The sequence below is a fragment of the Ornithorhynchus anatinus genome, chromosome 12 (assembly GCF_004115215.2).
Source record: "Ornithorhynchus anatinus isolate Pmale09 chromosome 12, mOrnAna1.pri.v4, whole genome shotgun sequence".
Classification (NCBI taxonomy): Eukaryota; Metazoa; Chordata; class Mammalia; order Monotremata; family Ornithorhynchidae; genus Ornithorhynchus; species Ornithorhynchus anatinus.
Window position 1 is genome coordinate 15,765,527 of NC_041739.1, and position 26,744 is coordinate 15,792,270.

Sequence of the window (26,744 nt, forward strand, 5' to 3'; positions counted from 1 at the left end):
GCTGATCTTTTTATCTATTCATCCTCCTTGGCTGAGGGAAGGGCAGTTTATTGAAATGAGGAAAAACAGGAGGATTTGTGAGATTCCAATCAGCTTGGCTTTACACTGACAGAATAACCCATATGCCAGCTCTTCAGACCTTGAATCCCAAAGGCTAAATTGTTCTTAAATCCTCAGCTAATTTTTTATATTTTGAGCATTTCAAATTAGCCAGAATTAGCCATTATTCATATAGTGCAATATAACTCTCAATCTGAAACTTTGTCTAGTGTGAAAATACTGTGGAATATTCTAAAATTACCTCTAGTGACTAGAAGTTATGCATATGAACTTGGTGCATATGGACATCCCAATATTTAAACAAATTCCTCCCAAAATAGGTAGATTCCTTCACCAGGTAGATGATAACATTAGTTATTCTTAATGGGGCAAAAGCCAAAATTGCCTTAAAATGCTAGCTTGATTATGCATTTACTTGTTCTATATGATTTCTTACTCATTAGGAGTAATTACCTTCTCACTGTAAGCCATGACTCCATGCTTATTTTTAGGGTTGTGTTATTTAGAGAAGCAGTGTGGCTCAGTGGAAAGAACCCAGGCTTGGGAGTCAGAGGTCACGGGTTCTAATCCTGGCTCAGCCGCTTGCCTGCTGTGTGACTTTGGGGCAAGTCACTTAACTTCTCTGTACCTCAGTTACCTCATCTTGTATAATGGGGACTAAAACTGTGAGCCCTACCTGGGACAACCTGATTACCTTGTAACCCCCCAGCGCTTAGAACAGTGCTTTGCACATAGTAAGTGCTTAACAAACACCACCATTATTATTATTATTATCTTTAAAGACAGAAGGTATCCTGAATTACTGTCTTATCTCTTCAATATCTAGCCAATGGCTGGACTGAATGACCTGGAATGGAAATTAAAGTTGTAGTTACATTCCCAGTCCAACCACTTATTATTTTTCCTTCTTTTGCTTCAGCACCTCCATATTGTACGTGGCAATAACAAATCTTTCCTAGCAGCAACAGTAATAGAAGCAGCAGTATTTATTAAGGGCTTACTCTGTGCAGAAGGCTGTATAATATGGAGGGAAAGAATACAGAGGTAGGTATTAATAAACATGGTTCCTGTCCTTTGTGGGACTTGCAACCTACTCAAATACTAGTTGCAAAATTTAATAAAGAAAAATCCAGATTTTCCTAGTAAATAATCTACTACTTGGAGTATAAGCATTTAAAGAGGTTTTTTGTTTGCTTTTTGCGGACCATGAAAGTTATCGTTTAGATCGTAAATTACTCCACCAGATTGTAAACTCCTCAACTAGAATGTAAACTGCTTTTGGACCACTATTACATCTACCAATTCTACTGTACTCCTCCAAGCACTTAGTACATTTCATTTTTATGATATTTGTTAGGCAATGTGCCAGGAACTGTAGGAAGTGCTCAGGTACATAGGAGATAATCAAAGTCAAAGTCTAGATCAAATCTTAAGATCCATTTTGCAGAAAAGGTAACTGAGGTACAGAGAAGTAACGTGACTTGCCCAAGGTCACATAGCAGACAATTGGGAGGGCTGGGATTAAAATCCAGGTCCTTCCGACTCCCGAGTTTTTTTTCCACTGGGCCACGCTGCTTCCCTATAATAAGTGCTATTCCAACAGTAAATGCTCCATATACACTGAATGATTAATTTAGTGGACTGACCTACACACTGTGCAATGAAAAAGGACTCACCATAATTTTCTCTGCTGAAAATGGATAAATTGAATAGTTGTTGTTTTTCATGGAAGCATGGCCTAATGAAAAGAGCACTGGCCTGGGATTTAGAAGACCTGGGTTCTAATTTTGATTCTTTCATTGGCTTGTGGCATGACAGCAAGTCACTTTACTGTTCTGTGCCTCATTTTCCTCATCTTTAAAATGGGGATTTAATTCCTGTTTTCCCTTCCCCTTAGACTGTAACCCCCATCTGGGACAAGAACTGGGTCCAATCTGATTATCTTGTATCAACTCCAGTGCTTAGTACAGTGCTTGGCACATAGGAAGTGCTGAAGAAATAAGATAATCATCATAGTAAACCAGGATATTGGGAAATTATTCCCAACTTTTGTGTGTCCACTTTCATTCTTAGCAACATGAATGCATAGAAAGGAGGAGAGCGTGTGGAGATACAAGCCTGCTAGAATACTGGAATGGCCAAATTACAAATCCCAGGATGCTTTTGCACCTATATTGTCTAAGTACTGAGCCTGGTCCAGTTGACACTAAGCCATTAACAGTCTGATCAAAAGCAGCTGGGGTAGGCAAACAAAATTAGCCAGGACAGTTTGAATTATAAGCTGTAATACTGATGATGGGATTAAAAGGCTCTTACCCTGTGCCAAACACTGAGCCAACCACTGGAGTAGATAGATGATAAAATGATGGGTTACAGAGCTTTTCCCACATAGAGCTCAGACTAAGGAGGACAGAGAATAAGTTACGTTCCTTCCGCTTATGATGAGGAAACTGAGGCAAAACAAATTAAGTTGAGTTTGCTAGAACAGTCACCACTTGCCCAAGGGGTGGAGTTAAAACTTGGTTTTGAGACTCTTGAGCAGTCCCATGATCTTATACTCTTCCAGAATTGTCTAGAACAGTCCCCATCCATCTAACTCTGATTATTTCATGAGACAAAAGGATCAGGAAGCCATCTTCTCTCACCTGCCTCTGGAGCCCCCAAAAATGTTGTTATAGGATAGCCGGGCTTACTAATACACAGATTAGTTGATGTGGAGAGAGATTCTCAGTCCTCAACTAGACTGATCGTCAGTGTGAGACTTGGGTTGCCTAGTGGAAAGAGCATGGGCCTAGGAGTCAGAGTATCTGAGTTTTAATACCTACTCCACCACTTTTCTTCCATGTGATTTAGTTATCTGCAAAATGGGGATTAAGAATGTGAATCTCACATAAGACATGGACCATATCCACTGATTAGCTTTTATCTACCCCAGTGCTTAGTACAGTGCCTGGTACATAGTACTTGCTTAACAAAAAACAGTAAAAAATGAGAAGGTGGAGTCTGGGAAAACCCTTCCTTCCAGATCCAAGAGTAGAGATTTCTGTTCAACAGAATATAGAAGTTAACGTTTCACATGTCCGGTACTTCCAGGAAACTGGTTAGCTTGGATTTTGATTGATATCAGGAAAGCAATACTGCTGGACAAGCATCAGTCATAGCCAAAAAAAATGTAAACAACTCTCAGGTTGTCAATAAACAAATCAACATGAAAGTTAATATCTAAATTCCTTTGAGTACATATAAACTACCCCTCTATTGAATTCCCGAGTTCCAGAACACAGCAGCATTTTATCTGGCAAACATGAAAGGTAGAACGTACAATCACACTTCCAATCATAATTGATAATGGTGAACTAAAAACATTCCATCAACTCCAGATGGCACTCAAATTACCTGTAGAACCAGATGGGAAATATCTGAGACTTGAGAAGCATTTCAGAGAAATAATAAAGGTAGTTGGCAGACTCAAGAGCAAATGTCTCCTTTGTAACTCTCATCAAACATCTTCAAATATCTGTCTTTCCATTGCTAAAACTTTTAGAATCTGCAGAAACCTCCTGTTACTTTTTGCTCAGCCGACAGGAAGAGATTAGAAATGTCTCTCTTTTCTGTCAGAGTTGCATATATGTTCAGCAACAATCCCATAGAGGTCTACTTTACCCTGACACACATGCATTGGTTATGATAATTCCCCTCTCAGCATACAAGATAAAGAATACTATATACCCTGGTTCAGTATGTGGTTATTTTTGAAGAACTATATATAACCACCTATTTAAAATAATAAGTATGAAGCATTGTTCTACTTTTTACTGTTTTCATTTTTAAATTAGTCTCCTGGGTTTGAATGGGCCAGTAGAAACATGGCGCTAGTGGGGATCACTGTCTAAACAGATGACTGAAGCATTTTTTCTTCTTTATCACCTCATGTAACTGTGAGTGCCACACTTTATGTAGCTATTATAAACGGGACTTACTGAGATTGAGATGTCATCTAGCTGAGCTTTCTTCATTAACAAACTCCTCCCAGCCCCACAGCACATTTGAATATATCCGTAATGCATTTGTTTATATTAATGTCTGTCTCCCCCTCTAGATTATAAGCTCATTATGGGCAGATAAAGTATCTGTTTATTTTTATATCGTACACTCCCAAGTGCTTAGTACAGTGCTCTGCACAAAGTAAGAACTCAATGAATATGACTGACTGACTAATGAACCCTTCATTTTCTAACACCACCCAGAGCACATAAATGAATATTTAGTCCAGCTTTAATTTAGGGACCCTGATTCGCATTTGGTGGAATGTGATCCTTATCTTGCCATTCTAAATGGGGTAAGTCAGACTCCTGGAACCATCTCCACCCTTCAGTGATGCTGTGATGGTAAGAAATGGTCCCTAGAAATTCTTCAGAGTTGCTTTTTTTAAATGGTATTTGTAAACCGCTTACTATGTACTATGTGCCAGGGACTGTACTAAGCTATGGAGTAGATTCAAGATAATGAGGTTGGACACAACCCCTGTTCCACCCGGGGTTCACAATCTTAATTTCCATTTTACAGATGAGGTAATTGGACCTCAGCAAAGTTAAGGAATTTGCCCAAGGCTGCATCACAATTCCTGAGCAATGACTTTAAGTGACTCCATCAGGTCTCTTTCATCCTTTCTCTCTGTCTCTCACTACTCTCTTCTCCAACTATACTCCAGTTTAGACTCTCCATTCCTCCAAGTCAACCTTCTAACTGTGTCTTGTTCATGACTCGTCCACCTCTGATTCCTTTGGGAGATTATGCAGAACATACCGCTTTTTTCTACCCCTGGAGACTGAAGCACATCCTTAAAAGTAGAGGCATTCTCCCATAAGAAAACAACTGGCCAGGATGTCTTTTCTCAGGGTGTTGCATTCTTTGCAATTTTGATAAGATTAATCTAGATTCTTTTGTTCACGTCATGAATTAAGACCCTGAACAAAATTGGTCCAGACAGCATCTTATGTCAGATGACTGTCCTTTGGTGGATCATCAATTGCATTAACTTTTTTTTTGGTGCTGGTTCAGCACTTACTCTGCATCCAACACAGCTCTAAACGGGGGAGTAGAAACAAGATAATCAGGTTGGACACAGTCCCTGACGCACGTGAGACTCAAAGTCTAAGCAGGAAGGAGAACCTGTATTGATTCTCCATTTTGTACTTGAGAAAACTGAAGGCATACAGAAGTGAAGTGACTTGCTCAAGGTTACACATCAGACAAGTCATGGAGTCATGTAGAACCCAGGTTGCCTGGTTCCCAGGCCAAGCCTCTATCCTCTATGTCATGCTGCTTCCCTGATTGGTGGATGAGAGGATTTTTGAGGGAAAATGAGCAGTTTAGTTCACCAAATTGCTGCTGTTGCTGGGATAGCTTGTTACAATCTTGAGGGCAGGGTCAAGTCTACCAACTCTGTTGAACTCTACCAATTGCTTAGTACAGTCCTCTGATAGGGCTGTAATAATAATAATAATGTTGATATTTGTTAAGCACTTACTATGTGCAGAGCACTGTTCTAAACACTGGGGTAGATACAGGGTAATCAGGTTGTCCCATGTGAGGTTCACAGTTAATCCACATTTTACAGATGAGGTAACAGGCACAGAGAAGTTAAGTGATTTGCCCAAGGTCACACAGCTGCCAAGAGGCAGAGCCGGGATTCAAACCCATGACCCCTGACTCCCAATCCTGGGCTCTTTCCACTGAGCCACACTGTAAACTCACTGTGAGCAGGGAATCTGTCTGTTATATTGTAATACTATACTGTCCCTAGCTCTCAGTACAGGGCTCTACACACAGTATGCACTCAATGAATATGATCAACTGACTGGCTGACTTCATAGTCAGTGATCAATAAATATCACTGATTGATTGACTTATCCAGTTTCCTTACATATCCTGACCAAGGAAGTTGTCTTGTAATGAGCTTTACTTTCACAGTGATAAACTGATTATATTCCAGGGCTTCATTTTTCTGACCTTGCATGTCATTAGATATTGTGTTAGACTTGAAGGTGACTTGAGACTTTTATGAAAAATAAAATCCTATTTTCTCACTCTCCAGGAGGCAAAGAGCTGGTCTAATTGAGTTCTTGCTGGTCCCTTCCAACTTTCATTCTATAATTCTCTGTTTCTCTAATTCCCTTAATTCCTCACATGCCTTTTAATGAAGGGGCAACCACAGCTTGACATACTAAAGGATTCATAAACAACATCCTTGAAGACAAAATGCTTTAACCAAAACGTGTCATTCGCTGCCAGAAACACTACGCACAGATTCAATACAGAATTTTATTATTTTTCACCTTTAAACCTAACATCTAGATAGAGATTCAAATGTAGCATCCAGTGTCAGAGGTGACAGGGGAGGAGGCAGTAAGAGGAATTCTAGGGACATAGGCATGCCAGAAGAGGGAGGAAGCTGTGCTTCTTGCAGTAACGTAACTGGAATAAGAGGACGTGAGAGTAAGCTAATTTGAAGCAGGCCTTTAGAATAGACTAACACAACTGGTCACTGCTGCTTTCAGCTAACCAAAAGGGAGCAGTTCCTCTGATTAGCTGCAAGAAAATTAGGATTTTGACCTAAACAAAAGAGCGGAATTCTATGATGTATCACAGGAGACATAGCACTTTTCTGGAATATCTGAAAGTCACCTTCCCCCAGCCTCCTGAATTCACTCAAGAGCATTCTTAAACTAAGTGTGTTGATGAGAATCTATCCTATTTTCAAAGAACTTCAGATGGATATACCACATCCTCCTTTGGTAACCTATTGCAATGTCTAACTACTCTCTCCCCATCGGTAAATTTTCCCTTATTTCTAAACTAAATTCCCCTTGCGGCAGTTTAAACCCTTTAAGGCCATTTCATCCATCATTTCAATAGCTGAGCAATTTTGTTGTGCTGTTGAAGTCACTGTAATCTGCCACATTTTTCCATGGTGAATATGATACCATTCTTAAGGAACGTTGTGGGCCCTACTGTAAACCAGACATCGTGATTTTCATTATAATCAACATTATTAACTAACATTTCTTGAGTGTCTACAGTTGTAAAGCAATGTACTAGATTGGGTAGGGTCAGCCTATTTTACAAGATAGTTGACCAATGCAACAGTTCCTATTAAATTCCTATTTCGGGGAGCAAAGACCAGGAAGTACGTTTTGTTCAAATTAACTTTAACCACTTGTCATAGGCAATTATTTGTATTTATCGAACCCTTCCTGTGTGCAGAGCACTGCACTAGGGGCTTCGGAGAGTACAATACAGCAGAGTTGGTAGACAAGTTCTCCCTAGCCCTTGGGAGAGTAAAATCAAAATAATAGATATTCATTCATTCAATAGTATTTATTGAGCGCTTACTATGTGCAGAGCACTGTACTAAGTGCTTGGAATGAACAAGTCGGCAACAGATAGAGACAGTCCCTGCCGTTTGATGGGCTTACAGACTAATCGGGGGAGAGGGACAGACAAGAACAATGGCAATAAATAGAGTCAAGGGGAAGAACATACATGATCTCTGTCCTCTAGAGTCTAATACTATAGCTGGGGAGACATACTCTAAAACAAATTATGGGGACAGGGGAGCAAATAGACAATAAAGATGTATATATAAGTTCAATTGGGATGTGTGTGTACCCAAATGCCTAGGTAACATACAAGTGTTATAATGACAGTAAAGGGGAAATAGGTTTGGGAAGATGAGAGATTGATATGGAAAGATTTCCAGGAGGAGATAAATCAATCATATTTAATAATAATAGTAGTAGTATTATACATTTACTCTGTGATGAGTACTGTACTTAACAAAAGAAAATAATACACAGATGGAAATTAGATACTGTCCCTCAGGAGGTTCACAATCTAAAAATAATAAGGTGGAGTGTGGACTGACAACAGATATATAAGAGCACAACAGAGTTAGCAGTCATGAGATTCCTGACCTTTAGATGCTTAAAATCCAGCAGAAGGGATCAGACATTAAAATAACGTATAGGTAGGTAGAACCATCAGGGAATACAGTACAGAAGAACTGTGGGGGAGAGGAATGGAATAAGTAATAAAGTTCTCAGAGAATACAGACTTAATGACACAGAAGGTAGGGAGAATTGAGTGGGGACATAAGAGATTAGTCAGATTAAGATTAGGTTTTCTAGAAGAGATATTTTGGTAGAACTGTGATTTCAGAAGGACCTTCAAAATGGGGAGAGCAGTGGTGAGAGCCAGATTTAAAGCGGAAGGGAGTTCCAGGCAGAAAGGACATTTACAAGAGTTCCCATGGCAAGAGAGATGAGAAAAACATAGTCTATTAGTTTCAAAAGAGATAAAATACAGAGTTGGTGTGAGATTAGAGATTACAGTAACTAGAGATGATGAGATGAAATGGATGTTCTATTTGGTGAGTAGATGAAGTGGTGTTGTGATCAGAGAGTGAAGTTACAGAATTGGTATGAGATTAACGATTATACAGTGACTAGAGATAATGAGATGAAAGGGATGTCCTAGTTGGTGAGTGGGTGAAGTAGGGTGAAGGCAGGAGGTCAGTGAATTTGAGGAGTGAGAGGAAGCAGGTAGTGCAATGCCATTGAGAACATCCATGTGGATATTAAAGTTCCCAAGCTTTGGGCTAGGGATGGCAACAGAGTGAAGTAATAATAATAATAATGTTGGTATTTGTTAAGCGCTTACTATGTGCTGAGCACTAAGTGCTAGGGTAGATACAAGGTAATCAGGTTGTCACACCTGAGGCTCACAGTCTTCATCCCCATTTTACAGTTGAGGTTCTGAGACACTGAGAACTTAAGTGAGTTGCCAACAGTCACACAGCTTACAGGTGGTAGAGCCGGGAATAGAACGCATGACCTCAGACTCCTAAGCCCGTGCTCTTTCCACTGAACCATGCTGCTTCCCAATGTGAATGAGAAGTAATGTGAAATATGGGTCAAAGTGATTCAGAAATTTAGAGGGGGGTGCTGGGGGCAGTAGATGCCAGATGCCAGAGTGGATGATGAGGCAGATGATGTGGGATTTGAAAGAAGAGTAGGAGATGGATAGGTGGTGACATGGGGTGAAATGATCACTAGGGAACAAGAAGGAAGCCAAATTCACCCCCTCTTCCTGAAAGTCTTGGGGAATGGGAGAAGATGAGGACTCCTCAGAAGAGAGTAGCGGAAGAGGTAGTGTCATTTGGAGACAGTCAGGTTTCAGTCATGGTGAGGAAGAGCACTGACAGGATTAAGAATAAAAGGAGTTGCCTATGATTAAGCGGAAGTTCCACAGGCCACTCTTGGCTGGAGGGAGTGGAGGGGGCTGTTAGGTGCAGAGAGGAGGTGGGGTGACTAAATATGTGGGTTCAATGTGAGAGATGAGCTGAGGAAATTGCCAAGTTTCCAGGTTGGTGAGGCAGGGAGAAGAGAATGGTGGTGATGTCAAGAGTGATGGGAAAGTCAGTGGGAGGACAGGGTTCGGGTTGGAAGATGAGGAGCTCTGTTCTGGAAATGTTAAGTTTGATTGGTCAGTGGGATATCAAGTAGAGGTGTGCTGAAGAAAAGAGGAAATGTGAAACGTCAGAGAAGAGATTTCAGGGCTGAAGAGGTGGATTTGAGAATAATCCACATAGAGATGGTTGTTGAAGCCATTTAAGCTACTCTCCAAGGAGTGGTTGTAGGTAGAGAATAGAAAGGTACCCAGAGCTGAGCTTTGAGAGACTCCCGTTGGATAAAAAAGGGAAATCAAAACATGAAAAAATGATTACTGTGCTGTTTCTGAAGCAGTTGAATGAAGAAAACTGAATAAAGAAAAATACTGACCAGAACTCAGGAGAACCCGAAAGTATGGAAACAGAGTCCATGCTCTCTGAGACTGTAATCTTTACTTATGTTGGACAAGATAACCTTAATACTAAATTGAGAACTCCCCATGGAGAATGGAGGGCTTTACAGGCCAGCTTAAATGTGCAATGTCAACTTCACAATTCTTCTTAGTATACACCTATGAAACTCTAAACATACCCTACTTTCTTGCTTTTGCAACAAACTCTAAATACCCAACTACAACATCGCAGCTATAAGTCACACGAAGTTAGCCAATGTATGTATCTCTTTATTAGACTGGCAATTAGAAATCTAATGTATCTGATTTTATTAGATTGGTATTTAGCAACCCATTTCAGTTGAGGAAGCTTTAGACAGCTCATGGTCAGGATTAAGAAAGTGTTCTGCCCACAGTAAGTACTTACTAAATACACTTGAATGAATGAAATGTAGGTTTGAAAATTCACTGGTCATACTGGTTAAAAAAATCTTCAAAATCTATAGAGAAACACATTTATATCAGAATTGGAATGTATCTAGTGCCAACCATCCTGAAACAGCAGATAATACAGAGCAGTTTGGCATGATGTAGAAGAGAGGAGGAGGAAAAGGAAGGAGAAACAGTAAAGAGAGTAATCAAAAAAAATTACAGGTTATAGTGGGCTAAAGAATGCAGTCATACTTATTCAGTGTTCACTGTGTGCAGAGCACTGTGCTAAGGACTTGGGAGAGTATAGTATAAGAGTTGATAGACACGTTTTCTGCCCTCAGATAGGTTACAGTCTGTAAGGGAAGACTGACATTAATATAAATAAATTATGGATATGTATATAAGTGTTGTGTAGCTGAGGGAGGGATGAATAACGGGCACAAATCCAAGCACATGGGCAACACAGAAAGGAGTTGGGAGAAGAGGAAATGAGATCTCAGTTGAGGAAGACCTTTTGAAGAAAATATGTCTCCAATAATGTTTTCAAGGTAGGGAGAATGATTGTCTGATATTAAGATAGAGGACATTACAGGCCAGAGGTAGGATGTGGATGAGAGGTTGGCAATGAAATAGATGAGATTGGGGTTCAGTGTTGGCATTAGAGGAGCAATGTTTGCAGGCTGCATTGTAGTAGGAAATCAGGGTAAGATAGGAGAGGGCATGGTGATGGAGTGTTTTAAAGCCTACGGTAAGGAATTTATGCTCAATATGGAGGTGGTTAGCCAACCACCGTAGGTTCTTTAGGACTGGGGAAACACGGATTGAACGTTTTTATAGAAAAATGATCTGGGCAGCAGAGTGAAGTATGGACTGCAATGGAGAGACAGAAGGCAGGGAGGTCAGCAAAGAGGCTGATACAGTACAGTAATCAAGGTGGGATAGAGTAAGTAACTTGGATTAACATGATAGCAGTTTGGATAGAGAGGAATGGGCAGATTTTAGCAATGTTGTGAGGTTGAAACAAAAGGATTTTGAGGCAGATTGAGTAAGTGGGTTGAATGAGAGAGATAAGCTGAGGATCAAAAGGATCAAGATCAAGGCTGGAGATGTAGATTTGGGAATCATCCACACAAAGATGGTAGTTGAAGAGGCCATGGAAGAGGTTATAGAAAAATGGCATAGGGTTAATGATCATATAAAACAACTTTCTTTCCCTGGCCACTGAAATAATACGTTTTTAGTGAAAAAGAACAGATGTTCAACTATTGTTGGAACTTTGCCTCAAAATAACTTAGAATGCCTCTTACATAATTACAATCTCTTTCATTTGTTTTCTCTTTTCAGAGGATCAACTAGAAGCAGGACTTCAATGATCAAGGAATGCTCAAACCACATCCTTCAGGTTCTTTCTATGCAGAATCTCAAGAGAAGAGTCCTTTGATCTTTTTTCAGAGCTTCAATACTTTTCACGTGTTCCCCTTCCCATTCCTAATAAGTTAGGCTTTCCACAGACTCTTGCCTACCATTAGTGGCTTGTTTTTAAAACTTTTTTTGTGACAGTAATTTTCTTAACATGAGTAAACCAATGGTGGGAAAATCAGCTCTCTTTCTTACTCCCTTTTGGAAAGTCCTTAATTATCAATCTGTCATACTGTGGACCTGAGATGAATACTACTGCACTAAGTGCCTCTAGTCAATTTTCAGTTTGAAGTGTATTTTATTCATTCATTCAATTGTATATATTGAGCTCTTACTGTGTGCAGAACACTGTATTAAGCGCTTGGAAAGTACATTTCAGCAACAGATAGAGACAATCCCTACCCAACGACAGTCTCACAGTCTAGAACTAATGGTATTTACTGTGTGCTGACTATGTGCAGAGCACTGTACTAAGCACTTGGTAGAGACAAATCCCTGCCTTAAGAACTGACAAAGGAAAGTCAGTATTAAAACCCCACAAGACCATCTTCTTGAACATAATCTTAGAGGGCTGACAGGCAGTATATTATCAAAATTTCCAAAAATGGGGAGGGAAAAGATGTAACTAGACTTTTAGAAGACAAATAAAAATCTTAGATTGTTATGGGAAGCAGAACACTTAGATTAACGTGATAGCAGTTTGGATAGAGAGGAAAGGGCAGATTTTAGCAATGCAGTAAGGTTGTTGAAACAACAGGATTTTGTGACAGATTGAATATGTGGGTTGAATGAGAGAGATGAATTGAGGTTCAAAAGGATCAAGATCAGGGCTGGAGATGTAGATTTAGGAATCTAGTGGAAAGAACACAGGACTACGAGTCAGAAGACCTGGGTTCAAATTCCATATCCACCACTGACCTACTGTGTGACCTTCATCAAGGCATTTAACCTCTCAAGGCCTCAGTTTCCTCATCTGTAAAATAGGTAAAATTGGACTGTGTCCAATCTCAGAACCTTGTATCTATCCCAGGGGCTTAGCACATAGAAAGCAAAGTACATTAAGTTAATACCATATTATTATCCAGATAAATTTCAGATCAGGATCTGAACCCATGGGTGACAATCCCAGCTAAATTCTAAGACTGAAACCTTGAGTTTGTCACCCAGTGGCCCAACATATCCTTAGAAAATTTTAAGTTTCTTAATTTACACTTGAAGAAGCAGCTGTTCTCTACTGAGACCAGAAAGAGAGGAAAGAAGCTTAAACCACAATGTGAGGAGGAATTCAAGTATAAGGAAAGATTTTTCTGAAAGTAAGATTGTTCAACATTGGAAGGGTAAATTAATAAGCAAGAATCTAAAATTAGAATGCATTTTCATCTGCCTGGGTTAACTTAGTGGATTTCTTCCAGAAGGAGGGGGATGGAGTAGATAACCTCTCAAGATCCCTTTCAGCCCTGTATTTTCATGATTGTTTAGGCAAAAACATATTAGTTTCTTTTCTCTTTATCTCTCATGAATAGTTCTGGTCAGGCCAACACAGACACAAGTATCCTAGTTAATCAAAAATACGATTTCCATGAATTTTCTAGGGAAGATGGCAATGTAAATCTGACCAATTACACAGTCTTCTAAATTTAAAGTGCTGATATTTTTATTGTTTTTTCCAAGTTATAGGAGTTTGTGTAAAACCCAATCTTTGCTTGAAAAGAAAATATCCTCTGTGTTGATCAATACAGCAGACTGACTCCAACAGATGTATAACAGATCATTCTAATTAGTGTGTAAGTCTAGATGGTAGTATTATTTTATTATATTTATTTCTTACTATTTCCTTCCAATACGGCTGACTTTAATATACATCTTCTTGTTATTTTCCCTTATCACATACTTCTAAGTTGAGTATAAATGTGACAAAGATTCTTATTTACAAGGTAATGAACAACCGGCTAATAAAAAATATCTCAAAAGCTACCATCTTGACATAAAATTCTGTTACAAGACTTTATTTTCTTCATGTTTACTAGAAAAGCATAGTAGCCATCAAATCTATTTTTGGTTCTGTTTTTGCTTGCACATTAAATTTCAAATTGTATTCACCAGATTTGCTCCAGGATACACATATAACCCCTGAATCCTAAAAATGTAGAGTAAGCTGTCAAGGTCACACTCAGGGTCTGCTTCAAACACATGGTTTCACCCTACCATCCTTGAGTAGTCACATGATGCTGTGTCAAACTGGACATACAGCATAGATGGTGAACGCCCCCCGAGGGACAAGGACTGTGTCTAATTCTCACCTGTATATTATCTTCCAGAACCTAGTACTGTGCTCTGCCAACAATAAGCACTTCATATTACAAATCCTACTACTAGTAGTAGTGTAATATAATCAATCAATGGTATTTATTGACGGCTTACTGTGTGCAGAACACTGTATTAAGCACCTGGGAGAGTACGATACTACAGATTTGGTAGATGGTCCCTGCTCTGGGCATACAGGCTAGAGGGCAACAGAATCATTTACACAAACCCCTTTTTCTGACATGGGCATGAAGACGCTAGGCACTCTTAAATGTTCAACTAAACTTTCCTGTCGCCAGTCCTTCTAACATGGCACCATGAAGAAGTCACCTCTTGGTATCTGGAAAGCAACTCTGGTCACATACAATGCAGAGATCAACTTGCATGGCCAGTTCGTAAAAAACAACTTCTACAGAGAGAACAGGCTGAAAATATTCACAACTTCCCTACCATCCTTAGCAAACCTCAGAGGCATCCTGAAACTACAATATGCAGGAAACATCAAAACCTCAGGCCTTCCCTGCCCTTACCCATTTATCACTTTACTGCTGTAGAACAAGGTGGAATCAATCAATTTCCACTTGGAGAAGGCATACCCAGCAAAAACATCAATCCACATCCACTTAGGTAAAAGAAGATTTTCAGATTAATTATTAAAGTTCCATTTGCACCCACACTAAAGAGCCAAATTAAATTTGAGCTTGGCATATTAACGACCAATGGACTTCAGTCTATGTAAGATTTGGGGTCTGTTACTGTCTAATTTGAAACTATGCTGGGGTTTTAGACCACCGGGATGAAACACTGCTGCTGCACGTTTTCAACCAAAAAATATATGGAATAAGAATGAGCTTCAGGGTTTAAAAAATCCCAAATCCCTCCAAGCCATTCAGAGCACTTCACTTGGAAAGAAGCTACAATATGCTGAAATGGTTTGTCATATATTCTCAAAATGTGTAATAAATTCTGGCCTTGTCCACTTTTAGTATTATTTTTGTTTTCTATTCCCTCTAGTTCTTCCTTTTATTATTATGGATGAAGTGAATTGGATGCCGGCTTTCAAGCTAAAATCCAACAGGGAAAAAACAACTACCAAAAGGCATGTGCTTTAAATAAAGTCGGCTAACATAAAGGTCATGAGACTTGTAAAATCAGTATAGAGGTATGTGATAGGGTGAGGGCTAAGTTCACACTGTAAGGCTACTAAGGAGAATATCTAAATCCAGAGGTCCACATTGCATTATTTTATCAATGTCATGAATACGAAACCTGTCAGATACTATAATGCCAGTGTTCTGCAGAAACAAATGCAGCCCGACACACTAGCACTTGATTCTACTGCGAAGACAATGCAGCATTCGTTGAGTAAAAATCTTGTCAAACCATCTCCACTCAGGCAGTGCCCCACACTAAAAAGTAAAGTCTTAAAGCAATCTTAAAAGTATTTTCTCATTATCCATACTGTCAACTACATTAACCAGAGGAAAAATGTTTTGTTTTTTCCTTCGTGGAGGTGAAGCAGAAAGTGTACTCAAGATCAACATATTTAAGAAAACGATACCCATGTCTAGATGGAGCTAGGCAGAATGAAATCAGTGATGATTTTCTCGATGTAATTGTGAAAATAGGGATATTGGGCAGCTGTCTGAATAAGACATTTTAAGTCTCATGAGACTGTAAGCCCATCAATGGGCACGGATTGTCTCTGTTGTGGATTTGTAAATTCCAAGTGCTTAGTACAGTGCTCTGCACATCGTAAGTGCTCAATAAATACTATTGAATGAATGAGATCAACGATCTGTACTTCAGAGCAAAAAAAATAAACTAGCTGAAGTGAAGCTGGAGTGGGACTTCACTTCATGGTGATAATGATGATCAAGACATTCTCCATCTACACCCACTCCACTGGAGAATTCATTTGGCCTTCCCACACTGAGCCCCCCTTTTCCTCTGCTCCTCCTCCCCATCGCCCCAACTCCCTCTGCTCCACCCCCTTCCGTGCCCCATAGCACTGGGGTATATTTGTACATATTTATTATTCTATTTATTTTATTCATGATGTGTATATATCTATAATTCTATTTATCTATTTTGATGCTATTGATGCTTGTCTACTTGTTTTGTTCTGTTGTCTCTCTCCCCCTTCTAGACTGTGAACCGTTGTTGGGTAGGGATTGTCTCTGTTACCGAATTGTACTTTTCAAGCACCTAGTAAAGCGCTCTGTACACAGTAAGTGCTAAATAAATGCAACTGAATGAATGAACTCACATGGCTTCAGCTAATAGTAATAATAATATTAATAATGGTATTTGTTAAGCGCTTACTATGTGCCAAGCTCTGTTCTAAGTGCCAGGCACTGTTCTGCCACCTCAATACAGGTGATTCACACATTTACTCACATACTGCTTCAGTGAGAGAAGCAGCATGGTGTAGCAAGAAGCAGCATGGCGTAGTGGACAGAGCACAGGCCTAGGAGTCAGAAGGTCAGAGGTCCTAATCCCTACTCCACCACATGTCTGCTGTGCGACCTTGGGCAAGTCAATTCACTTCTCTAGGCCTCAGTTCCCTCACCTGTAAAATGGGGAATGAGACTGTGAGGCCCACGTGGGACAGGGACTATGTCCAACCCGATTTACTTGTATCATCCCAGCGCTTAGAACAGAACTTCGCACATAGTAAGCACTTAACAAATATCATAATCATTATCTACATCTCCAACCCTGATCTCTCTCCTTCTCTGCAATCTCAAATTTCCTCATGCCTTCAAGACATCTCTTCTTGGATGGCCTACTTAACATGTCCAAAACAGAACTCTTCATATGCCCACCCAATCCCTGCCCTCCCCATGACTTCTCTATCACTGTAGATAGCACCACTATCCTCCCTGTCTCAGAAGCCCATAACCTTCGCCTTTTCCTCAACTCATCTCTCTCATTCAACCCACATGCGCAATGTCACCAAATCCTGTTGGTTCAACGTCATGACTTGGCTAAAATCCACCCTTTCTTCTCCATCCAAATTACTCACATTAATCCAAGCACTTATCCCATCCCACCTTAACTACATCAGCCTCCTTGCTGATCTCTCTGACTCCTGTCTCTCCCCACTCTGGCCCATACTCCACTCTGTTTTCCAGATCATTTTGCTACAAATTTGCTCAGTCCAAGTTTCCCAACTCCTTAAGAATTTCCAATGGTTGCCCATCCATCTCCAATTAAAACAGAAACTCCTTACCCTAGCCTTTAAAGCACTCTTGCCCCCTAACCTTACCTTACTCCTGCCCCCTCTACTTTGCCTGCCTGATTTCCAACAACAACCCAGTCTGCACACTCACTGAATATATCTATCTTGCCACCAACCCCTCACTCATGGCCTGCCTCTGACCAAGAATGCCCTCCCTCTTCATAACCAACAATCACTCTCCCCACCTTAAAAGCCTTATTAAAAGTATCTCCTCCAAGACGCCTTCTATACAAAGTCCTCATTTCCTCTTTTCCCACTCCTTCTGTGACACCTTTACACTTATTCACCACTCCCTCAGCCCCACAACACTCATGTGCATAAACATAATTTACTTATGTTAATGTTTGTATCTCCCTCTAGACTGTAGGCTTGTTGTGGTCAGAGTACTTGTCTACCAACTCTGTTACACTATACTCTCTCAAGCGCTTAGTACTGTGCTCTACACACATTAAGCGCTGAGTAAATACGATTGATTGCTGGTGGATTTTTGATACTTTCCCTTAGCTGCAAACATTTTATTAGTTTGACAAAGCAAGTATTTAAAATTGCTACCAATTTAAGTTATGAACATTAAATATGTTTTAACAATTACTTAACAGGTATTCATTCTTCCTTTATGCTTATAGACTGGAAAAGGTGGATAAGTATCCCTTCAGTTTCATTTCCATGGCAATTTCTTAATTTAGAATGAGTTAGCCCAAGAAAGAAATTTGATTTCTACTACCGTACAAGCTACTGTATTAAAAAAATGTATTTTTCTTTCAAGACTCCCAGGCAATTCCAGTTAAGTAGCTGGAAGCAGCTAGGCCTAGCTGAAAGAGCCCAGACATGGGAGTCAGAGGATCTGGGTTCTAATCCTAGCTCCACTACTTATCTGGTTTGTGTGACATTAGGGAAGAGACTTCCTTTCTCTGTACCTAAGTTTCCTTATCTGCAAGATGGGGATTCAAAACCTGTTCTCTTTCCTACTTAGACTGTGATCTCCATGTGGGATACAGATGTATCTGACCTGATTAGCTTGTATCTACCTCAGCACTTAAAACAGTGCTTGACACCTCATAAGCTCTTAATACCATAAATAAAATAAAAATAATAACTTCCACCATTACATGGTAATGTTTATTTGAAAAACTTGAAGATTTGTCCTTAACCTTCACATTTATTATACTTGATCTGATGGAAGGATGATTGATGAATTCATGTGCCTCATACCACTACTTTTCTTCAGCAACTAAGCACTGACCCAAACCTGAGTACTGAAAATATTAACAAGAACATGAGCTGCATAGTGTGCTTGATCCAATTCTTTTTTAATGCCTAGAATTTGAGCTGTTATAATCTTACTCCATATTTCAACAGCATCAGCAATAATATTGTTTTTTTCTACACTTTGTTTAAAGTTACGAAAACAGACTTCGGGAGACTACGCACACATTCTACAAGTCCAATACTTTAAACTTTTCCTATAACAGATACAACTATTTCATCACAATTTTGTCCCAAAATTAGGACTGTTCTTAATACAGAGGTATGACAGAGAACAGTTCAATTCTTATGTTATCCTGCTGGAACATTATTTAATGAGGTATACATCCCCTTGATTATATTCATCTTGATGATGATGTTTTGTTTTTTTTGTTCTGTTTTGCTTTGCTCTCTCCCCTGTTTAGACTGTGAGCCCATCATTGGGCAGGGATTGTCTCTATCTGTTGCCAAATTGTACATTCCAAGCACTCAGTACAGTGCCCTGCACATAGTAAGTGCTCAATAAATACTATTGAATGAATGAATTGAATACCTTCTTTTCTGAAGATGTTGGGAATTATCTCCAAAGCTATAGAGAGTAGTCCTATTTATTTTAGCACCTCTCACAGTTCCATCTCTAACTGATTAATTCACACACTGATAAGTAATTGGGAGCATCTCCTCTCGACTGTTAGCTAACTGTGAGGAAGGAACATGTCTACAAATTCTGCTGTACTGTTCTCTCCCAAGACCTTAGGATAAGCTCTGAACACAGTAAGTGTTCAATAAACATGACTGATTGATCAATCAATATATACTATATAATATAAACTATATATAGGTTGCAAACTTCTTGAGGTCAGGGATTATGTCTACTTACTCTATTGTGTTTTCCTAAGTGCTTAATACAATATTCTACCCAGAGTAAATGTTCAATAAATACCAGTAGTTGATAAACTCAGTTGTGACATAACTCATTTCCACTTGCATTTTCACTAGAATGCTGTTAAACAATAAGACAGGGTCTTCCAACAGTGCTAGCCTGTTTGGATATAATATGATTTGAGTGTCAGAAGGAACAGCTGTGTTTATTCAATAGTATTTCAATAGTATTTATTGAGCGCTTACTATGTGCAGAGCACTGTACCAAGCGCTTGGAATGTGTTTATGAGTCTGTGCATGGTGTCAGGCATGGGTATTATGACATTAGTTCTCCTTAGCCTGGGATTTTGCAAGGTTATTGGAGAAATGACTGTAGACAATGATGATGAAGCTTCTTAAACTTATAAAATGCCTCCATGGCTAATGGGGAAAGCAGAAGTTCTGTAGATCTTTACATTTATAAATGTCAACAATGATAATTAATCTCATTAATCTTAGCCAAAAATGGAATATTTCTTAGGAGTACTACGAATGAAAAATGGCCCAAATGTCTAAGAAAATCATGTCAATAGAGGTGTGAGATTCATTTTGAAATGAAGGAAATTTTTCGCTATTTTCCTGGATGTTTTCCAGGCCACGCCAACAGGTTGCCCACAGATAACTTAAAATACACTAGGATTGAAAAAGAGCAAATCCATTTCCCAACCTACCACTCACTGCAAAACAGGCTCACCTGACTGACCATCAGATCGGCTAGCTCACTATATAGACTTACAAATGCAGCTGCCAGAACCTTGATCTGATAATAAAAAATCCACTATGTGCTTTAAGGCTGGGGAAGTGTTCTTTTCACACATCTTATAAACACGCTTTCTCTGGTTCCCTAAGGAAAATGATGGGCAAACGGCTAACCTCAAATGATATCTCATTAGAGTGGGTTTACAGGCTGGGAAGGCACTTTATGCATAATCCAGAGAGCTATTTCACTTAAAAAACTGGTAAAAAATGACAGCACCTGGTGTGATCATTTGTCTGTGACAGGAAGTGTGCTTATGGGTTCAATGAAAAAAAAAACCAACCCTATGCTTTTCTTTCACTTCTCTGAAATTATATTACCACCCCCTTATCCATATTACACCCAAATTCCAGTCTGATTTCAGTGTTCTGGTTTAGGTCTTCACTTCCCAATTCCGTCGGGCTCAAATCTAATTAACGAATGGTTTATAGATCCTCCTTATTCATTCATTTTAAGATTCAAATATTGCCAAGTATGAGGCATCCCTCTAATCACTGGATTTTCTCTGGACTTTTACCTTCACAAGCTGATCTGAACTCTGCTACTGCCAATCTGAATTAATTTTTCAAGGAAGGTATTTAATGACATCAAATCAAATGCTTCTTTAAATTAATATATTACATATGTGTTGTCTTGATTGCTGTCCCTTTCTTGTTTAGCTCAATCCCACTTTCTGCAGTTTTCAAAACCAAGTCCCCCGTTGATGCAGCCTGCTGTTTGAACTCTGACATGCTCCAGATGTTCCTATTACATGATTGTGCTTCTATAAAGTGCTGCAGTGATATTCTATTCTGCCTTTGGGTTGCTCCATTCTGCTGAGTTTCTTAAGGGAGTAGGTTGAGGAGAGAATAAGGAACATGGTGTAATATAGAATTTTGGACAGGTTAAATAGGGACTTGGGTCCACACCCATATGCTCAACCGCTTACTTTCAGATACCCTTAATTTGAATACTGATTCCTGAAGGAAAATCAGAGTGCCAAGCATCTGACTAGGATATATATCCAGGTGACAAACTTTTGGGTTATGCAGTAAGCTTTATGGTTTGTTTGTTTCTTGCTTTTTTGTATTTATTTAATGGTATTTGTTAAGTGCTTATTATATCTGGGAATCATGGTATTTGTTAAGCGCTTACTTTGTGCCAAGCACTGTTGTAAGCACTGGGGTAGCTACAATGTAGTCAGGTTGTCCCTCATGGGGCTCACAGTCTTAATACCCATTTTTCAGATGAGGTACTAAGTCCCAGAGAAGTGAAGTGACTTGCCCAGGGTTGCACAGCGGACAAGAGGCAGAGCCAGGATTAGAACCCATGACCTTCTGACTCCCAGGCTCAAGCTCTATCCACTACACCACTACTATGTGCCCCCTCTAAACTGTAAAATCATTGTGGTCAGGGAATCTGTCTACCAACTCTGTCCCATCGTAATCTCCCAAGCGCTTAGTACAGTGCTCTGCACAAAGCAAGGGTCCGATAAGTATAATTGATGGATTGTGAAAGTAGAACAATTTGGTGGCAGACTGACTATGTGGATTGAATGAGAAAGATTAGTCTAGAAAAAAGCCAGGGCTTCACAGCATTGTGAGTCAAGAAGGATACTGTTGTCATCTACCTATGACCAGACAGTCTCGGGAGATAGGAAGATGAAGAGTTTTGTTTTCTAGTTCAGTGTATTTTATCCAGAAATTCAAATACACCAGTACTAAAATTTTTTGATAAAATATGTGTGTCAACAGAGTCCATCTTACCTTGCTACCATTTGCAGGACAGAAGAATGAAGGAAGGTTACTGTAGACCAGAGAAACCAAAAGAAAAAGGAAATTACAGGAGTCAAATTTGAGGGGCGGGAGGAAAGGCAGAAAAATTTTCTATCTAGTGCTGATGAAGATAAATGGAATCCCCCATAAGAACCTCAAAGGGAACATTTGAACTCAAGAATGAAAAATCACTAGAATACTAAAGAAGTTACCATGGAAACGATACTCACTATAGCCAATCACAACAACCAAAGCAAAAAAATGACACCATTATCATCCCCTTCCCCTTAGCTAAACTACAGCCAGCAGCACCAGTATACATTTAAAAACTAACCCAAACCCAGAGAATGGCAAACCATAAGTGCAGCCTTAAAAAAAGGAAAAAAACATGAAAAAAGTTAATTGAAGAAGTAAATACAAAAGCTTTGATTTCTTAAACGACATTTTTGCAGAAAAAAGAAAGAACACTAAGATCCTATGTTAAATGAATAATATGATTCTGGAATTAAAGGTGGCCTCATTTTCAAGTGCCTGAGGTACCTTGGAAATCACAAATAATATTTACCCATTTTCTCCTCTCCATGGCCAGAACATGGTCTAGTGGATAGAGCACAGGCCCGGAAGTCAAAAGGACCTAGATTCTAATACTGACTCTGCCACTTGTCTGCTGTGTGACTTTGGGCAAATCACTTAATTTCTCCATGCCTCAGTTCCCTCATCTGTAAAATGTGGATTAAAACTGAGTGCCATGTGGGATATGGCTTGTGTCCAACATTAGCTTGTGTCTACCCTAGGACTTAGTACTATGCCAGGCATATAGTAATACCATAAGAAATTTTGATAAAAGTATAGGCTCTAAAAGGGAGCAGGAATTATCTCCACCCTTTCACTTTTCTCCATACTTGGACTGGGTCCAGTATCAGGCATACCAGAATGAGGTCTGCAGAATCCTGGCACCTGTCCGAGTATTGCATGTGGGGAGGGTCTCATCCACATAATCTGAACAAATCAGTGGCAGGAAGCTCTACAGTTATTCGTGCCCCTCTCTCCCCCAGTGATGGGGGAAAATGTTACCTTGGGCAACCAAAAAACGTTTACAACATTCTCAGCTTCAGATGTATGGCATAACTCCTTCAAAGACTGCTCAAAAACAAGTTTCATTGTTTACTTCAACACTTCGGTAATAAATATTCCCAACCCTATTAAGTGATGGTTTAAGTAGAATTCTATATTAACATGCCATATTAAGAGTACCAGGGAATACTGTTGTCCTAATTGCTGTTCTTTATTATTTCAAGCTGAAATGGAGCCCCATGGAAGTATTTATAAAAGAGCAATGCATGCACATTTTTCTCCTTTAACTTTCACTGAGAATCTTTTTTTCTACCATTTCTTTTCTTTTCACAAAGCACAACTCGCTATTTCCAAATAAGGCCAGTCATCAAAAATGCTGAGGAGCAATAAATTATAAGCAAAAGTACTAGCATTTGCCTACACATGCACACTCAAATAAGTGATATAAATGTCTTCTCATGTACACTACAAAAAAAACAGTGACTAGAGCTTACAGAAGGTTTTCTGTCATTTTGTTATGATGGAGTTGTGAATAAAATCTGATGTCTACTGCAACAATTCAGTGCTCTTCAAAGGGCATCAAAGTACTCTTTGATCAAATGAGAAATGATCAAAGACTAAGCTTGTTATAAAAACCCACAAAAAGATTAGATTCAAGTGCATTTTCTTCTAGTCTCTCTTAGACTTGGTGCTTTGATGATTCATTTTACTTTTAAAAGAGTGAGACAAGTGAGGAGTATAATATAGGAAATGAAGAGCTGCAGAAATATCACACACTTGATTCAGAAATGTTTGACTCCAGGTGGATTTATGTTGACACTGAGAAATCAGAGCATACTGAAGACAAAAGTCATCAGTGATCTAAGTACATATGTTCCCATCAAAGGAACACAGCTGCCTCATTTTTCTGAGGCACGAAATTCATTTTTCATTGTTAAATTTTACTCCTGTTTAGATGCCTGTTTGATTTGAGAACACCTTAAAGTAAAATGAACGCATCAGTGTTGAAGTTCACAAAAAGTAGCATGACGTGGGAGTCTGGGAATCAGGAAGATTTAGGTTCTAATCCTGGCTCTGCCACTTGACTGCTCTGTGACTTTGGACAAGTCCCTTTAATGCTCTGTGCCTCAGTTCCCTTATCTATAAAATGGGTATTAAGAGTGTGAGTCCCACATGCCATTGTTCTCCTCTGTCCGTCTCCCTCTATTAGACTGTAAGCCCGTCAAATGGCAGGGACTGTCTCTATCTGTTGCCGACTTGTTCATTCCAAGCGCTTAGTACAGTGCTATGCACATAGTAAGCGCTCAATAAATACTATTGAATTGAATGAATGAACAAAGACTGTGTTCAACTGTTTAGTCTATATCTATCCCAGTGCTTAGTATAGTGCCTGGCACATAGTAAACACTTAGCAAATACAATTAAGAAAATAGTTGGGGGAAATTGGTTTATTCCAAGAAGGCCTGGTAAAACATTGCGACCTAATGCAGAACTCAGCAGAAGACAAGCCTGGCCTAATTACAGAACAGCAGAATGAGCTGGAAATCAGTCCTCCATTTCTCTTTGTTTTGGGATGAGACAAACCTATTTCTTTTTAATAGGGTCTATTCATGGTTGAGGTACATTTAGAGCCAGCCACTCCTAGGAAGTATCTCAGCCAGCTGTATCTTTGATAGGAAAAGCCCCTTCTAATGACATGTATAAACTAATTGAGGTGGAGGAAATGATACTGTCAATCAAAAATTACCTGCACCTAGTTCACTTTAAGGAAAAGTCATTTTTTCCTGTTCTCCATTTTGAATTATCAAATGAAAAAATGACATTTTCTTTCCTTTACTGACATTAAAGGGCTTCTGGATTATCTTTAAATAAAAGATTAAGGGCAAAGTCATTAAAAGGCTAACAGGCATGTTTTCAAATCTTGAGGAATAAATGTCACTGTTTGCACATAAATTATTCATTGGTATCTGGATTTTCAAAGTTCTGATAATTACTACAATTTTATATTATTGGAAAATAAGTACTTCATAAATAATGAACTGTTTACCAGATGGACCCTAATAGCTTGATACGGTAAATTCTTATCCAAAAAGAAAAGTTATTTGCTCTCCTGTACTAGTAATAGGGACCAAGCTATTTGGGGAATGCACTTCATCCATTTGAATGAGCACTAATTTGATTTCTTCTTTTCTTTAATCTTGTTCTACAAAGAACTTTTACAATGCATAGGCAAACATATAATCTGTAGGGGTTTACTGACTATTACTTTCAGTCAGTCAGTCAAGATAATTTATTGAGCATTTACTGTATGCAGAACACTACACTAAGCACTTGGGTGAGTTCAATTTGAGGAGAGAGGTTGTTTTCCTTAAGCAAAACTCTCATAAAGATCTAGCTGTAAACAGTCGATTGGAAAGCAGATGCAAGCTTTTGTGTGGCTCAAACTCATTAGTGAGGCAAGAATCTAGCTTTAAAGCCAAACAACACAGAAAGGAGTGTTAGCTACACATTTATCTTTCCAGCGACTCTGGAGTGCCTGGACAAGTTTTTACTGTAAGTATCCTCATCTTCAAAAACATAAGACACCTCTCTCTCTCTCTTGTTCTCATGTATATGTACATTAGGCTTAAATCTGACAGGGTGATGGACATAAAGCAGAAAGGGCTGAAAAATGTATTATAATTGTCTACACAATTCTAATGGTTTGAAAGACGCTCCTTTCAGAAAGTTTTGTGAACTTTTTTTGAAATTTCAAAGCACTTAGTGAGCATTTAAAATTTGAACTAATTTTTCTTTAAAAAACTTGAGTAATCTCTCTTGAACCTTACCAAACTGATATCATGGTTCTGTATTTGGGGGAAGATTCTGTTCTCCAAAATAAAGCTGATTAAGTTCAATGTTTCCATAGGATTCTCACTGTCCCAAAGAGGATTCTTTTCATTTATCATCCAAGCAACTTGTCACGGTAATGTTAATTTGGTGTCTTCCTCTCATGTTTGTAATTGTCATAATGGAATGATAAACTTCCCTACGGTACCTGCCATTTCTATTTTAATTGATATTCTAAAGATGTGTGCTCTCAATTTGGGTTGGTATCCATGGTCACAACTTGTAGTGAAAGACATCATTTTTTTACTCCTGGAGCCTAGAGGGTCTAGGTTCCTAAGGTTCTAGATCATTGAGGTTCTAGACTCGTTCATTCAATCATATTTATTGAGCACTTACTAGTGCAGAGCACTGTACTGAGCTCTTCAAAAGTATAATTCAGCAACAGAGAAAATCATTACCCAACAACAGGCTCAGAGACTAGACATCCGAGGTTCTAGGTGCCTGAAGTCCCCACTCCAGCTTCCGGAAGCTCTAGGTTCCCAAGGCAGCTCTGGCAACCAGGGACTCCAGTGCCCCAAAGCTCTAGGTCCCTCTGGCACCCCGAGGCTCTAGGTTCCCAAAGGAAGCTCTAGGCATCTGGAGACTTTTGGTTTCCGAGGCGGCTTCAGCACTCAGAGGCTCTTGGTTCCTGAGGTTCTAGATCACTGAGGTTTTTAGATCGCTAAGGTTCTAGGTACCTGATGTCCCTGGCTCCCAAGTTTTTGGTTTCTTGAGTGTTACTGCCTCCTAGATCTAGATCATTGAGGTTCTAGACTCTTGAGGTTCTACGTGCCTGAGGTCCCCATTCCAACTCCACTTCAGG

General features: G+C 39.3%; 1 long non-coding RNA gene across 2 annotated transcripts in view; it reads right to left on the reverse strand.

The window, feature by feature from the left end:
• LOC114815658 overlaps positions 1-22,114 on the reverse strand; it is a 109,779-nt gene extending 87,665 nt beyond the window's left edge. For both annotated transcript variants that reach the window (XR_003763459.1, XR_003763458.1), the window contains exon 1: positions 21,971-22,114. This is a non-coding gene — a long non-coding RNA (uncharacterized LOC114815658). The remainder of the gene's footprint in view (positions 1-21,970) is intronic.
• Positions 22,115-26,744: the final 4,630 nt, after the last annotated feature.